The sequence below is a fragment of the Macrobrachium nipponense genome, chromosome 13 (assembly GCF_015104395.2).
Source record: "Macrobrachium nipponense isolate FS-2020 chromosome 13, ASM1510439v2, whole genome shotgun sequence".
Classification (NCBI taxonomy): Eukaryota; Metazoa; Arthropoda; class Malacostraca; order Decapoda; family Palaemonidae; genus Macrobrachium; species Macrobrachium nipponense.
The window spans coordinates 39191856-39209375 of record NC_087206.1 but is presented as its reverse complement, the minus strand read 5'-3'; the positions used below and the strand labels follow the sequence as shown (position 1 = coordinate 39209375).

The window sequence follows — 17520 nt, the reverse complement described above, 5'->3', positions numbered from 1 at the left end:
GTTCATATTTTAGAATTTTGTGAACGTTTAAAGTAACACATATAAACAAATAAAACGCTTCTATATGTATATTTCCAATGGCTTTCTAAAACCACTCGAGATTTACAATGATACTTAGCACTATGGTTTATTATTAGTCATTTCTCATATAGCATGTTTGTTCTGTAGTATTTCAGACTAATTTTACTGTCTCCTATCAAGGAATCGACTTGGGAAAAATGTGTAGCTATTTATTTCAACTAACGTTTAGTGGCTACACATCTTAAATTTATAAGTTACGGGTAAAGGCTTCCTGGTCGTAGTATGTAAATGCTATTATAGCTTAAGATACCACTGTGTGTTTGTCAGTTCCTATTTCATGCATAAGCTTTCTATTTCGTTTCCAGAGTTTTATAACGTTGCAACGGATCGGTGTTGATGATATACCTACGCATCTTGAGCGGGAGCATCGTTCATCTGGCAAGACTCGTCCCCGCTTCCTGACGCCGATTCGACGCTGCAGCCGTGGAGTCACTTCACAAATATTTTAGTTTTAGGTGTAAGTGACAACTCTTTCGTGTGATCTATGCAGGCATTGGTGGCTGGATATGTCAGTGCCCTTGTGTGGTTAGCGACTACAATCATTCAAGTTAGGTGTGTGATGCGAGAGAGAAAAATGAGAAGGGAAAAACGAAGTGTCTGCAGTGTTTCTTGGTTCTACCCTAATGGCGGTTAAGCTTTCCACCATGTTATTGTTTGTGATGCTTTGTATGTGGATGGGACTAGTGATATGGGTTTGTTTGAACTGTTCGTGTCGTATTGTGGGAACACAAACGACATGGCGGTTCATTATCCGATGGACTCCTTACATGTCAACCTATGGATGGGACAAAAGCTTCTCTGTTAAAGGGGCGTTGGGTCTTGATGCGTCAATAAAAACCTTCCTTTATGTTCTCCGTAGTTGTTGATGACTGGGTCATATCCACTTGCTGTTTTGCCTTACCTCAACCTTACTCTTTGTCACAGTTTGTAATCGTAGAGATGTGTTTTATTCTTGGTACCTATAGTAACCAACATTTATTTAGTTGACTTGAGTCTAGGCTAGTCAGCGCCTGCTCTAGGTTACCCATTCAGACGTACGTACCCAGGAGTAGCCTGCCCTAGACCTACCTATGCCCATGACTACCCTGCTTTAACTTTGTGAACTTGTTCTAGTACAACAGGTCAAGGACAGTTATATCATTGGCTAAACTGCCTACTAAGTTATGGAGTAGGCAAACGTCTTTGTGGTAATCCTACAGTTTAGGGGTCCAATTTCCTTCATTAGGTAAAGTCAAGATCGGAGCTTGCATTTATCAAATATCTATTGAATCATGGAAAACAATGACAAAATGAGCACTTTTTCTGCTTATACCAGAAGTAGAGATTTTAAAAAAACAAGGAAGAGGCTATTTTGCTGGTTCCAGTAAAATAGACAAACATACTTTTATGCTTATATTGCCGGTTCTAAAATACATCCCAGGTTATTTCCTTAAATATTGGTAATTCTAAGCCGTCATTCCGCAGTAAAGTAGACTATGGCAGTTGACGTTTTCCTATGTTTAAAAATTTTACCTACTGAAACAAGTTATTTTACCTTTTTAATGAACAGAATTTAAAGTAATATTTTATTCGGACGACTGTAATTACCATTAACCCCCCCAACCCCCACGGCCGCCAGTACTAAACACCGCAAAATACATTGGACGCCCCAATCCCTCGTGGATGTTGTATCCGCGGTTACGTTCCTAGCAGTCCGTGCGGAACTATTCTTTAGAATTACCCTGCAAGAAACGTAACGGGCATCCAATGTATTTCGCCGTGTTTAGTACTGGCCCCTGTGGGTTAATTACAGTCGTCCAAATAAATATTACTTTAAATTCTTGTTCAGTAAGTAATATAACGTAGGAAAACGTCAACTGCCATAGTCTACTTTACCGCGGAATGAGGGCTTAGAATTACCTAAATATTATTATTATTAATGCTAGTAAGGCAAAATAATACAAAACAGACTTAATAAGAAGTTTATAGCTATTTATAATTTTTAAGACAATTTGTCTATTTTACCAGGACTGGTAAGATAAGCTTGAATAGCACTATTTGTCTATTTTACTGGGACTGGCAAACTAGCCTATTGGGAAAAGCAAAGAGATGAAAAGGGGGCAATGTAAATAAAAATGTGTCACGGTAGTTACAGACAATAGAATTGAAGAAAATCTTGAGGAGGCTGGCCGGAACCCTTATATAAGGGGTATAGGGCAAAAAATGCAGTCATGAAAAAATTCATGGAGCTTTTTATGGCAATGGAGAATACGTATACAAAATATTTCATCAAAATTCCTCTTACTTTGTAGTTACAGGGCAATTAGTAAACAACTCAATAAGCCAAAAACATTGATCCGTACAAGAAAATGCAATATTTCTTGTTATCGCAAATGTTGATAATTAGCATTGTCAAAGAAATTGAGAGCAATGGCATCTATAGAGATTCCATGAGTCGCAGAGTAAGTACGCTTTCAAGTTTCACCTCTGATATTTACTTGCTTTTACGTTTTGGTGTAAGAATTTCATCATACCAATGAGGAAGAGACAAGCAGAATATCTCTTTAACATACAGATGATGAAAATTCGCTCTAATATGATTGCAAAATATCATAATAGTATATGCATATTAGCATACTCAGTGAAGAGAGAGAGGGAGGGGTGGTAGTAAGGAACGCCCCTGTCTTGCCTGACGCACACGTCGCACTGTGCCCAGGCTACGATCTTTTGAGCAAAGGGATCTTCCTTTATGATAAATAACATAGATTTGGTTTATTAATATCCAAAAAGGAATATGAAATTCATAATAGTCATGATTTATTAAAATTTCCTTTGTTAAAAGAGAGTACATGTATGAGTTTCACCCCTGACATTCTCTTCCTTTAAGTTTATCTTTGTTTCGGCAAGAATTTCATCATTCCAAAGAGGAAAAGACAAGGAAAACATCTTGCTAACATACAGAAGAAGTAAATATCTTTGTTTCGGCAAGAATTTCATCATTCCAAAGAGGAAAAGACAAGGAAAACATCTTGCTAACATACAGAAGAAGTAAATTCTTTGTAATAAGCCCAGTTAGTGAAGGAGAGAGAGAGTTGCGTAAGAAGGAGTGTCCCGTCTTGCCTGACGCAGTGCCCCAGGCTACGATATATGAGCAAAGGGATCGTCATTTTTTTATTAAATTGTGATAAATAACATAGTTTAGGTTTATTAATACCCAATAAAGAAATATACATTCATAATAATCATTATTTATTAACATTGTCTTTATAAAAATACAAAGGAAAACCTTGTATGGCCGTATCTGAAAACTACTTGTTGACCTTCAAATTCTATCTTCTCACTTAGTTTTAAAGCTATAGCATTGAAATTTGGTATATAACTTTGAAAAACATTATAGAACAATCAAATAGAGCCTTTTTCACATTTTTGTTTTGTCTTTTTTTTTTTTCTGATTTATAAGGTTTATTTTTTTTACCATAATGAAATATTCATATTTAGCAAAAAAAAAAGAACTTTTAGAAAAAAAACAACTTCATTTGTGGAGGTCTACATTAGGTCTATATACGTCAGTAATCCCAGTTTATAATATTAAATATCAAGGGAGGAGATAGAATTTGAAAAATGGTTATTATTGCAATAAATCGCCCTGGTGTCACAAAACCGAAGGTCAGAGGCAGAAATCATATGTGGTTTGGAGATGTCCCAAGTCACCTTATTAAGTGGTATGAATGTCAGAGTCCTGTCCTTAAAAAATGGCATTAGCCGGCCGGCCCCCTTAATTGTTCCTACGTGTGATACAAACCATTGGTCCTTTATAAGGAATTACTTTTAGCACCAGCTGGAACTCAGTCGTAAGATTTTAATAACAAGGTAGTTAGGCAGTAACTGTTTGTCCGATAGTCGGGAGTCCCGCCTGACTGGACGTCAATGTTCCACTTTGCTTTCGACCACCGTCGTGTGCAGATGTTCTCTCTCTGCCCGCCTCTGTTCTGAAAAATTGAGAGATCTTTCTGTTTTGTTTTGTTTTGTTTGTCTGGTTTATGAAATTTCTGTGTGCTTTATTATATTGCAAACCCAAAATTTATATGTGCCTTTCACCCTCCATTTGCGCATGAAATGGGAGGCGGGAATTGCGGAATTTCCACTCGAAAGTGAACTTACAGCCTCACTTCTTATGCACTAAGTACTGAAAGTGTGAGTGTGATAAGTTATACTTTCTCTCTGGGTACTTGCCTCTTCCCGCTTCTTCCCTTGATTTGTCAAGTGTAGAGGAGGAGGGTGAAGATGTGATTACCCAATGTTTATGTGAAAATGAGAGTTGTTCCTACATGTTATGTAAACCCTTGATCCTGTCTTAGATGCTCGTTCACGAGCGTCTCCGAGTGAACACTCGTCTGCAGGTGAGCGTGCAGCTAGAGTTGGTGACACCGAGTCCACTTGCTTTTACGTTTCGGGCACGGCACGAAAGGAAGATGGCTCAGGTAACTTCTGCCTTGGCGATGATAGCTTGTATAGCAATCGCCCTGATCCCAGGGCTGACGTGAAGGTACAATACACCGTCATGTCTCGAGCGTGGCATGGAGGGAAGGTTAGAGTTGCTCAGGTGACTTTCGCTTTGCCAACATGATGGTCCGGCAGGACCGTATACGCGGAAGACCAGTAAGAGGACTCCCGGTCGGTCTTTTGAAGTAGCTTTGGCTTCTTTTGAGACTTTGATGTATTGTGAGGATGGTGCCTGCTCTTCTCATGTCATTAAATGCTATTCTGCATCCGATTGACAGTCATGTAGCGTGACCAGACGGTCTGGGTCTCTAGTAGCAATTTCCCAGGCGGTACGGAGTGTCGATACCATCCTCAAGGGAGTGTTTTCCCAAGAGGAAAACGCTTTCCTAGACCACTGTTTGGTGACCGCTCGCCACCCCTTCGACTCCTGAGGCTTTGCTGTAGAAGAGAAGGTGGTCTCTCCCCCCCCCTAAGAAGTCTCGTCACAGGACTTCTAAGGGTCTGTCTCGCTCAGGTGAGACAGGTGGTTCTTCTGTTGGTCCTTCCGTTCCTCTGGGGACGGGGTCTGTCTTTCCTTCCTCAGGGAAGAAGACGGGGACCATGGAGGTACCAGCCACCAGCTCCCGGCTCCAGAGGTTCCATCTCCGGATCAAGAACTGTCTTGGCTGCTCACTTGTGAGCATCACCTAGTGTACGATCACCCATGGGTGAATGTGCAGCCAAGGTCCAGACTGCTGAGTACGCTCACCTTCAGGACCCAGGCACGGAGCGGAAGGATGGTAAGAGCCGCTCGGGTGTCTCTCGCCAGACCGGCGATCGCTCTCGCAGCGATTGTCTGGTACCCAGGGTTGATGTGACATTCCCACTAGACCGTTCATGTAGCAAGGCTGGGAAGAGGTTCCCCCGCTCTCCAGGAACAGCTTCGACTGCTTCTGGGACCGTGTCGCGTTGTGAGGGCGGTGCTCGCTCTCACCTTGGTTAGTGGACGCTACCAGGCGATCTCCTGCGGTCCTCCCAGCCTACTGGTTCTGCTGGTAGGCAGGGTAGGAGCATTGAAACGCTTCCAGCCACCCGACTGTCACTCCTATCGGGACCAGACGGCTCGCACGGCTGGTAGCAGCTCCCCTGAAGAACCAGACCGACGCTACCGTCCTTGGTCCAGCGCTTCTCTGTAAGGAGACCGCTGGTCTAGACCTGCAGCTTGATCACCACCTCGGGCTGGAGATCGCCTGCAGTCCTCCCAGCCTACTTTCTGCTGGTAGGCAGGGTAGGAGCGTCAGGTCTCCCTCACCTGTCCCTTCAACCTCCTCAGGCTACACCGGGAGGGGCGAGGTGAACAGGAGTGACCGTGAGGAGTGTGCTCCTTATGGTCCAGCCACGAGAGCCTATGCGCTTGTTTCGGTCTTGGTACCAAACAGATCAAGCATTCAAGTGGTTGGAGGAGATCATGGGGGTGGCTGACGAGGACGGTGACACTTTCCTCGACTCGCGGAGTGACCATCACTGCTGTTCACGTGGCGGTCCCGCTGGACCGCCCACGCAGAGACTGGTGTGGGCTCTCCCTTCGGTCCTGGAGAGGTTTCAGCTTCGACGAGGACTGGGATGCATCGGCAGATGGTATCGGCTCTCCTGTCAGCCCCACCCAGTCAACGGTCACGGGGGCAGCAGACATTTCCCCTACAGTACGAGTTTCGTAACCCTCCTCGTGAAAACATTTTCTCCAGATGGTAACATTTCCCTAGACTCGGAGTGGCCATCACTACAGATTGATGGCTCCCCGTGACTTGCTTCTCTGGCTGCTAGTTCTGCTGGCAAGGCGAGCAAGAGCGTCCAGTCTTCCTCCCCCATTCCCTCTCTTCCTATGGCTACGCTGGAAGGGGCAAGGTGAATGGGAGGGATCCTGCAGAGCGCTCAAGGAAGACCACCCCCTGATGATCGTCTGATGAAATTCAGGGGGTTTCGCTGAGCGGTTAAAATTCTTTGGAATTTCTACCACACTCCGAGCGTTTTTGTCTTCTACAACCCGCAAACACTTGGGCTAGACCACAGTTCAGAGTGTGCGAAATGAGAATTCCTGATAATTGTTATGACGATAATTGGGAATCTCGCCTAATGCTCAAATTCCTTGGAATTTCTGGCATCTCAAGAGTGTTTTTTTAGTTTTCCTGTAATTTCGAAACACACTGTCGAGACAAACATTCCCAGTAATTGTTATTACGAACTCAGAAGTCTCACTAAGCCATTAAATTCCTGGAATTTCTAGCGTTTAAAGGAAGTGCTGCTGCTGAAGGAAGAATATCTCGGGAGGGGCTCGGCCTGGATGGACCTGACGGTCCGTCACTTCAGTACACGGTCGCTCCTGGGATACAGAGAAGAATGGACAATAACAGTCAATCCTCCTCTTTTTTTTTTCCCTTTACTTCTTGGTTATACCAGAATGACACAAGGAAATAAGAGGAATTCAGTGGAGTTCACTCCTTGGAATTCAAACCCGAGAGACTATGTTCTTGGTTCAATCCTAGGATCTTACCAGATCTTACCAAACATACGTCAATCCTTTCAGGATGGATAGCAATGAGAGTTTAAATGCCTCTCCAATGCTACTGTTTGGGCAATCCAGTTTTGGCTGAACTAGTCGTCTCAGTATTCTGTATCCTGTAGAAGTCTCCTTCGGGAAAACTTCACCGTCGCTCTCTTCTTAGAGAATGAAAGGCTGTCTGCTTACAGTCCCTATCTTGTCTTTGAATGGAAGAGAATTTGGCTGGAGGTCGAGTGCGGGAACTCCAAATATACTACGTATATTTCTCTCGCGACATGCTTCTGTTATTAGTTGCATTGTGTGAGTAGTAGGCATATAACTGTAGTTAATTCTTCGGGTACGTGACAGAGACGAATAGTATCTTCTCTTAATACCTGCAACACGGGGACTGCCTTGCTGGCCTCCAAGAGTACTGGTTTGATTTTAGATACTTGGGGTATTGGTTCACAACGCACCACACAATTTGCATTCACCGAATAAGGAGGGTTCTTCCCTCCATTTTGGTTAGTGAATGCAAATGCTCAAGCATATCTTTTTTGGATCGATGTCTAGCCAAACGCATTCCTTCCTGGAATGGAATACTGTAACTCAGGATGAGACAAGTTAGCGAGAGCTAGCGGTGTACGGGGCCACTGCAGCCTCCCTGGCCAGTACGGCTTGCTCTCTGAGATATTTCGGTTGGATTGTCTGCAGGTTTTTTTCACCAACCGATTGAATCTCTGCCCGGCAGTCACAGATTAGGGTCCTCTCCTAGTCGGCTGGAATCTCGAATACGTGTATGACCATCTCTCCTGCATCGACTTTGCATTGCGAGAATTTTCAGACAGAGATATCTCACTAGACTCATAATTCAATCTTTCTGTTTGCTCACGGTAACAGAAAGTCTGTAGATGTCATCCGTGTAATGCACCTGCCGCTGCGATGACGCAGAATGATATTTCTTCAGACAGTCTGAGTTGTCTTCTAATATATATTTCGTAATTCATAAGGTGTGCAGTTATTCTTTGTTCACACCCGAATTCTAAGTGAATAAATGAAGATTTGCCTGTTCCCGCCCTGCCAGCTCTGCTTCCAGGTACAGTGGTCCCCCATATTCGGCGGGGTGCATACAGACCTACCCGTGAATAGTTAGGAATCCGCGAATAGTGGAAACACCCTATATAAACGCTGAATACAGCCTATATGTGTTGTTAAACCAAGAAAGCCCATAAAAATTTTTATACTGGTTTTTAATAGTTTTATCAACAAAAAGTGCTTTTATGATGAAATTGATAAAGATAAAAAAGCCAGGAACTTTTGGATATTCTCATAGAAAAAATACCGCAAATTTGCAAATTTTCCGCGAATAATGCGGGGAACGTTCCTGAGAGAAATCGTGAATTGTGAGTCCGCGAATATGGGGGTTCCACTGTAAATAGAAATGTCCCGCTAATCCAAGCCCACCAGAGCGCGTTCTTCAGCAGTACAATCCCTGTGTTTTCATTACTGAAAGATGCTCTGTTTTCATTGTTAACTCCGAATTTATAACCGAACAGACAATGAAATAGCGTATAACTTTTTCTGTCCTCTGAAAAACAATATGGATTAAAGCCGTCTTCACGTTTGGTGTGTATCAGCGGGATTTTTCTATGTCAGGAATCTTGAGAGTTTACTTCTGTTGGATTTCAACTGGAAGAATAGGTCCGCATTCACCTTAGTCTTGCACTAGCATATTACTATGTTTCTCCTTAGTATGGAGATTCAACTATGTACTATGAGAACTTCTGTCTGCCTCAAGGACCCGGTCTCTAGAATGCAATGGACTATGTCTGAGTGCGCATCCTTGAGAGAATCATCATCTCGTATCCCACATCGGTTGGCGAACAGATGGATGATTGTCTGGTTTCTCGCATAACCCTTCAAAAGAAGAGTGTCATATATACGTCTCAGATGCATGACAGCTCAACGAGTGCAGTCAGGCGGTAGCTATGAAGAGTCAGAGGCCGTCTGAGTATTCTGTGGACTTACAATATATTGGCTGACCCAGATCAGTCATTACTTTGTCCTATTGGCATGTGCTGTGCCCATAAAGATCAAGACCCACCGTGAGTGTTGGTGTCTTTATCCGCTGTGGACTGGACATTGCCGAAGTGTCCGTGACACATCTTTCTACTGAGAATTCTGAGGACGTGAGAGACTTCTCTGCAAGTTGGATAGTCCAGTCACTCAGTGAGAGGGTACTGTATTGCGACCATATTGGTCTTTTCCTTCGGGCCTCCCCAAGGGTACTTGGCAACCTCATTTCCTTGGACCGGTGGTGGATGCTTGCAGGTTGCGTTTGATTACCCAGCTCCGTCAAGAGGACAAGTTGCATCTCGCTTATGGTGTGCAGTTCTAGAGTAAGAGGATCCGAGAGTGACTGCTTCTCAACATTCCCCACCTTCACGACCATGCCCACCTCGTACTTCCCTCTCTTCCCTCTGGGTTGAGGATAGACTCGAACTTACACTGTGGCGGGTGAATGATGTGGTAAGCTTCACAAATAGAGCTTCCTTTCTATATTTTTTATCAGAATCATAGAAGGCATCCGATCCTCTAGCAAGGGGGAAGGAAGGAGATGGTGGCCAATAATGCAAACCCTTCTCAGAACTTGCATTAAATGCCGTCCGACTCTAAATATTCTTCACATCCCAATTTTCGGATTGATAAGATTCCTCACTCATTTCGAAAAGGCCCAGAAGTCTGACTCTTGATCAGCAAGGTCCTACACTGACAAGTTGTCAGAAGCAGGGCCACTCCTCGCCTCTTACGACAGGAGGAGTGGCTAAGGTGTGTAGAACTCCAGTCAATTCTAGAGCGGCTCAATCAATATTCCTCCTCAACAATCAGTGAGTCTTCCTTATGTAAAGGACTGAGGGTGTATATTCGTGTAGGAAACAAATCACAATTTTTGAAAGTATAATGTATTTTTCCTAACTATACAAACCTGAGGTATTTACATATATGCACACTTCACGCCACCCCTCAATCGAAACCTGGGCAGAAAACGCAAAAGTGAGGGAAGGTTTAATCCAGGCAGGCTAGCCTACCACCTGCCACACGGTAGTTACTGCCTAACCACCTTGTTCCAAGAATTTAACGGCCGTATTCCAGCTATGCTGAAGTAATTCCTTATGTAAAGGACCTCAGGTTTGTAAGTTAGGAAAAATACAATTACTTCCAAATGTGATTTTTGCTCTGCCCTGCAGCTCATTTTACTAGTAAGAATTTTGCAAAGAACAGAAACACAGACGTAGATAGCCCGCTTTCAAAACCCTTTCCCTGATTATCCGAAATATTCAAGTGATTAACTAACCATAACACAGTCATAGACTACTCATTGTTACTCGTAAATTATTGCTATTTTTTCTTTCTCATGACAAACTCGTTCTGTGATGAATTCCACTTTCTTTTGTTCCGACACGGCATACAAAAACCTTCGGTCCTTTTTACAATTAGGAAAGGTACTTAGCGGCAGCTGGATAGGTCGTAAGCTTCGAACAAGGGGTTCCCGGTAGTTAACTTGCTTGTCCGACAGGCGCGCGCGAGCGACTGGTAGGTAAACAATCACTTTTGCTTTCGGATGCGGGCGTGTGGGTGTATCATCGCGATCTGCCCGCTTTATCGACGTTCTTTCGCATGGTTGTGTTTTTCTTTTTCTATTTATCTAGTGGAAACTGGAATTGTAAGACAACATTCATATTTATTTCCATTGAATCAATGTGGAATTTAAAGGATCTGGTTTCACCACGCCCTCCGATACTCGGAGTGCCGGGACTGAAGGGCGTAAGTGCGGGAATTCATTTTCCAGAAATGATCCCGTATGTGTATGCGCGTGCGAGGTCGGGGAGCGCTCGCTCCGAGCGTATACTTTGGTTGGAAAGTGTAGATGAAAATCGTAAGTAAAGTGCTCTTTTCATTTATATTTTTTTGACCTGTATGCTCGTTGCCGAGCGAATGCGTCGGGCACGGAAAACTTATTCTTGTATGAAGTGGAATCGCAAGTACAGTTTTGTTCATGAAACTTAACCTGTCAGATATTAATATAGCTGGTATTCTCTGAAGTCCGACAGAATTCTTAAAACTTACGACACACGTAGGGGGAGTTAGGGTGGTTAGCTACCCATTCCCGCCGCGGGGAGGCGGTATCAGGAACCATCCCAATTTCTATCAGATGTCTCCTGTCGCGGTGTCGTAAAACATGTGTACAAACCTCAGCCTCCAGGGATTTGGAAAACTTTTCATATGCTTGAGTATCTCTGACTTTTTGGTTTTGTTGATTGGATCGATAGCTGGCATACGTGATTTGGACTGTTTTTTTATTTGGCTTAGATTTTTCCCTTAAAAATGTTCTGGATGTAGTTCTGCTAGCGCCAGGGTGTGCTCGAAGTGGAATTGCAAGGTTAGGTTCCAAAAGCCTTGTGTGATCCTACCCATTGGTGTTAAAGGTGTAGGGGCAAGAGTGTAGATTTGATTGCGCTGTAATGAGTGTGAAGCTAGATGATTTGCAATGGAAGACGTATGAATCCTAGTTAAGAAGTTAGAACGTGATAGGATTAGGAGGTCTCCTCCAGGAGTAAGTCGGTAGCAGGACAGGGTATTATGTATCCCCTTCTAACCCTCCTTTAGAATTTTGTGTCTCTAACCCTTAGTGTTGCCTTCGGGCCCTCAAGTGGTGTCTGCGGAGGGTAATGCCCTTTCGCTTATTCTAGATTTCATTGAAGGACGCTTGAAATCTAAAGTTGCTTGCCCGAAAACAGGCAAATAAGTGCAGTGGAAGTGCCCCTAGTGAAGTGGAGGGGGGCGTCAGATCGGCCCTATAGTGCCTCTAAGGCTGGGGACTCTGCCGGGACTCCAGGTACTCAGGGAGAGGGCATGTCGAAGTGCCGAAGGAGGGTTACGGGGAACCCCCACCGATCTGGCGGCCACTTCAGCAGTCCTGTGGACGCTTCCAGGCGGATAAGGAGCGTGCTCGGAGCACGTATTCTTAGGGTTGTTTCTCGTCTTCCGACGCGTCCTCCCCGCGCAAGGGGGGGAATCTCGATCGGATCGCGACCTGAAGAGGACTCTTCAAGAGTCTGGACGCTTCACGTCCATGCTATGTCTGAGGGCATTCTTCCTCCGGAAAGCGTAGCTTTCCGCCCAGAAGAAGTAAGGACGTCATCCGACGATGACGCCCTCGAGCGCGCCCCGTCGCTCTAGAGCCAAGGCGTTACTGGGAGAAGGAAGAAGGCGTCCCCTCGCCCATCTCATTCTCGCAGCGGCAGCTCGTCTCCGCGTAAGGAGACATCTCAGACGGAGATCATCATTGCGATGCAGACGGCAACTGGACGCTTTACTGAAACAGAAGGAGACGTTCCCGCGTCGAAGGAAAGACGGATAGATGCTATCAAGAGATCTAAGCAGTTTCTCCAATGGCTCCTTTTTCGTCCCATCTTATGATATTTCGACCTCTAGACGTCGTTTTGCTCCCCATGTATCTAGAGGTGACGTTAGCGCCAAGTTAGAGAGAGTCTCTGCATGCTCTCTTCCCTTCCGTAGAGAGGACGCTCAGGTCGACTTCGACGCTCTGATGACGACGATGGTTCTGCACCTCTCGACATGACATGTTGACGCTCAACGTTATGGTTAGTCGGGGCAGTGGATCAAGTTTCTTCGCTGGACGTTCGAAGGACGGCTTCGCGGGCGGTAGAAGAGGTCTCTTTGATGGCCGCTCCGTTGGACGCTTCGCTGGGACGCCGGTTGGACGCTGATTTGACGCTCGAGAGAACGCTACATTAGCGCTCAGATGACGTGTAGACGTTCTAGTAAGACTCTGTGGACGCGAATGTGGAAGTTCGCTGGTCACTCGGGATGTGGCTCCCGAGACTTTGGCACGTTCGCCTCTAAAGTGACTCCTGATCCTGTTAGTTAAGGATCCGTACCCTCGTCTTCTTGTCATCGTTCAGATAGGAGACTTGGATGAACTAAAGGACTTATGTCTCTTCCTTCGGACTTGCACGGGTAGGAAGAAGGAGAAACTTAGCGGTTCTTCGGGGAGTTGATGATGATCAACCTGCTACGTCTGCCTCGTCAGATTATCAAGTTTTGGCACGACTACTTCGTATTCGTTGGCGATACTTTCAGCCAGCTGCACTCCTCCTTCTCCTCCTTCTCAGTTTTCGTCGATCGAAGACAAGTAAGTCTCCAGGTTGCGTGAAGATGAAGACGTCGTTATCTACGAAAAAAGAGCTTTCCGGAGGTAAACGCCTGGATGGAGTCTAGCAGAAAGCAAAAAGGAAGAACTACCTTTCGCCCTTGCCTCCGTTCTGGACTTAGCGGTAAGGCAGGGATGGGGTATGAGACAGGCGAGGAAAATTAGGATGAAGTTCTACGTCGATCAAGTGATTCGCCCAGCGGGTGGATGCCTCAAGGAGGCCCTTTTAGCATCGGCTAAGGTTTCTTGGACGAATTCCGAACTGGACCATCTTTTGAAGGACTATATTAGGTCCTAGAAGTTTTCAACTTTTGAGATGGTGTCTTGGAGCCTTAGACAACCAATCAGAGATAAGAAGGACTCGATCAGCTTGGGGGAGCTGCCAGGTATGTCATGCATGGACAGGCGTCAGGGATGGCTCAGAGGAGTAGCCTCCTCATTTTTCAGCAGGGGTTCTTAAGAAAAGGCGCTTTATTGCAACTTCGCGGCAAGTCTGTCTCTCCCGCTCAGAGGACAGAACTTTTGTCTGCTCCCTTCTCGAGTCACTCTTTCCCCAAGCTATGGTGAAGGATTTGCAGTGAGTCGCAGGAGGAAAGCCAAACAAGACCTGTTGGGCTCAGTCTTCGAGACGTCCGGCTGGCCCTCAACGTCGTCTGGAACGCAACCGTTTAGAAAAGCAGAAGCACTTTCGTGGAGGACTTCCGCTAGATCAGTCTCCTCGAGGAAAGAAGCCTTCCTAGAGGTAGAGCCCCTCCAAGTCTAGGGGTAAGAAGTGAGAGATTTTTTTTTTTTTTTTCTTTTTTTTTCTTGTGCCTTCAGGTCACCGGTAGGAGCCAGGCTGCAGTTTGTTTGGCAAAGCCTGGAGAGTAAGAGAGGGCAGACACCTGGTCTCTCGACTAATAAGAAGGTTACAAGATCCCTTTCCTAAGCCGCCCCCGTTGACTTCCACTCACAGGACTTGCCCCATCGATCGAACAAAGCGAAAGATCTTTTCGACCTGCTCGAGCAGATGCTCGAGAAAAGAGCAGTGGAACCGGTTTTAGACCTGGCAACGCCAGGATGTACAACAGATTGTTTCTTGTACCGAAACATCGGGAGGGTGGTGGCCCCCGTCTTGGATGTAGTCGTCTTAACCTCCGTTATGAGAAGCAGAGGTCAAGCATGGAGGGACACCTCAGTCGTTCTGGGGGCCTTAAGACCTGGAGATTGGATTCGTATCAATCGACTCCAGGACGCCTACTTTCACGTCCCGATACATCCCATCCCGATGAAGTAACTTGGTCGTATTGAAAGGGAAGGTCTTTCAATCAGGGCTCTTTGTTTCGGACGAGTACGGCCCTTTTCTTCCACCATCTTAATGAAGAAGTGGCGAGGTCGGCTCCATTCTTTCCAACCATCAGAAGTCTCGCTCTATCTATGACGACGGCCATACGAAGCCTCCTTCGCAGACCCGGTGCCGGAAGGATTTGAAGGAACGACTCTGTCTTTAGCTGCTTCCCTGGGACTTCTGGGAACTCGAGAAGTACACTGACCCCAACACAGTCATCGTGCTAACGGGGTTCAGATGGATGTCAGTGGCTTTTCGGGCTTGTCGTCCCAGGAACGTAAGAAACAAGGCATAGAGAAAGTGTCCAGCCTGGCTAGGAAAGTATTCATGCTCGGTGAGGGAAGGGATGAGTCTGCTGGGGACCATTTCCTCGCTGGAGAAGTTTGTTCCCTGGGAGGCTACACCTCCGACCTCTTCAGTTCTTTCTGTCGGACAGCTGGAAAGAAAAGGGACAAACTCGGACATGAAGTTAAACATTAGGAAGAGGTGAAGAAACCATCTAAGATGGTGGCTCGATCCGGGGAAGCTGTCAGAGGGGATCCCTCAAAGCTCAGAACCCCGACCCTAGTGTTGTTCTCCGACCGTCATCCACGGGGTGGGGAGCAACTCTAGGGGGGAGGAGGTGTCAGGTACCTGGAGAGGGGACAGGTAAACATGCATATCAACTCAAAGAGATGGCAGCGGTTCAAAGTAGCGCTCCAGTTTTCCAGAACAAGTCTCCCGTAGTGTGGTCAGATCAACTCGGACAACACCACAGCCCTGGCATACTTGAAGAAATCAAGGAGGAACACACTCTCGCTCCCTGTTTTCTCTAGCAAAAGAGATCCTGCTTGGGCGAGGAGAGAGAAGTCACAATATTGACAAGATTCATTCCCCCCCCCCCCCCCCCGGGAGTCGAGAACGTCCGGGCAGATCCTCATTCGACAAGGACAGTATTGCCGGACAGAGGGACGCTCAATCAAGAAGGTATGCCAGGAAAACTGTGGGTCTTGGGGATGCCCTTATGGACATCTTCGCAACATCAAGGACGGGAGACTCCTCTGTATTGCTCCCCGGTCTCGATCCGGAGCAGTAGCAGTAGACGCCCTTCTATGGATGGACGGGCCTGGATCTCTACGCTTTTCCCCCCTTCAAGATACCTGGGGGAGAGTGATGAGAAAATTGAAGCATCGGAGGGGAACGAGGTTGACCTAATCGCCCCCTTTTGGCGCAGCGATTGGTCACAGAGGTGTGTCTCTACCTAGTGAGTACCGAGACTCTTCCGTTAAGGAGAGATCTACTCAAACAGCCCCACTTCGGAGAGGATACCACAAAACCCTCCGCTCTGAGTATGACGCGTTCAGACTATCCAAAAAGTTGGCCAGAGCGAGAGGTTTTTCGAAATCAGTGGGCTAAAGCTATCGCCACCGCGAGGAGACCATCATCAATAGCGTTTACCCAATTCGAAGTGGGCAGCCTTAGAAGCTGGTGTAAGAGAAAGGAGTTTCCTCTACCACTACCTCTGTCGAGCCAGATCGCCACTGCTTGCTTTATCTGAAACAAGATCTAAAGTGGCAGTGTCAACTATTAAAGGCTACCGAAGCGTTCTATCTGTAAGTCTTTCGCCATAGAGGTCTTGACCTCGCTAACAATAAGGATCTCCATGACTATTGAGATCGGTCGAGACGACCAGGTACCACTACCGAAGCTACCTTCGTGGAACCTGGATGTGGTCCTAAAATATTGATGTCAAATTCGTTGTGAACCTCTTTCATCTTCGTATCTACGAGATTGACGAAGAAAACTGTATTCCTAAATGCTCTGGCGACGGGCGAAGAGAGTTAGCGAATACAGGCTACAGAAAAAACGTCGTTTCAAAGGGCATAAATTCAGTCTGCCTTTGAATATGTCGTTTCTGGCAAAAACGAAAACCCTTCCAATCCGTGGCATAGAACATTCGAGATCAAGGGTATGGCAGAAGTCAATGGTCAAGAGCCAGAAGAGTCCTGTGTCCTGTTAGGGCTCGAGAGAGATATTCGTAGAAAGAACGGATTGCCGAGGTTCTGCAGAGAATATGTGTTCGGTGAAGAGACCAACATCGCCATGTCAAGAATGCACTGGCATTCGTTTTAAGAAACACCATGAAAGAGGCGCACGCTTTGCAAGACAGTGACTTGGAAGATACTTAAAGTTAACGCGAACGAGTAAAGGGCTATTTCGACTCAATAGCCTTTCAGAAAAACATGGCTCTTAAAAGACATTTTAAGTGCACTTTTGGAGGAGAATCAGGTTCGCCTCTCACTACCTACGGTGTGAGGTGAGAAACGGACCTATGAAGGCTGTCTCTCTCGGACCAACTCGCCGAAGACACTATTTTTGGGGGGCAGGAGGTAGCACTCATCCTTTCCATAGAAAAGGCCAAATGGTAGGTGAGTTGTGTAAATATTTGTATGTTTATGGTTGTAGGGTCGGCTGACGAGTACAGTCGCCCTTCCTTTAGCCTTTGGTATATGGGAGTTTGTTGTTCAGGCTAACTTAGGTAGTGGTTTTTGCCTCGTTGCCCTCGGAAGTATGGTCATGGTCTAGTCACATTGTGGTCCCGCCCCGTGACAGATCATCTAGAGCGCACCAACTAAAAGGTCACTACCTTGTGTAACTCTAGTGCAGCAGAAGAGGCCTGTGTGACCGTAATCACGAAGTCAGCTATGCAACAGGTAAGGACAACCAAGATGTCAATCATAATGACAATTTATATGTTTTCTAAAAATCCTTTTTTTCGTCTCTCCCACCGCCAAAGGTGGATTCAGCTCTATATATATCTGACAGGTAAGTTATGAACAAAATGATATGTTAAGATACAATAAAGTTTGTCATACTTACCTGGCAGATATATATAAT

The 17520-nt window shown here is 45.8% G+C and overlaps 1 protein-coding gene across 39 annotated transcripts in view; it reads left to right on the top strand.

The window, feature by feature from the left end:
* The first annotated feature begins 386 nt into the window (after positions 1 to 386).
* The window catches only part of LOC135225753 (zinc finger and BTB domain-containing protein 24-like), a 526510-nt gene continuing 509376 nt past the window's right edge, over positions 387 to 17520 (top strand). For 36 of the 39 annotated variants that reach the window (XR_010317086.1, XM_064265161.1, XM_064265169.1 and 33 more), the window contains exon 1: positions 387 to 538. The gene's annotated coding sequence lies outside the window, so the exon portion shown is untranslated. Of the gene's footprint in view, positions 634 to 17520 lie in introns of all 39 variants that reach the window. The other 3 variants (XM_064265155.1, XM_064265154.1, XM_064265153.1) reach the window with 3 other exon arrangements.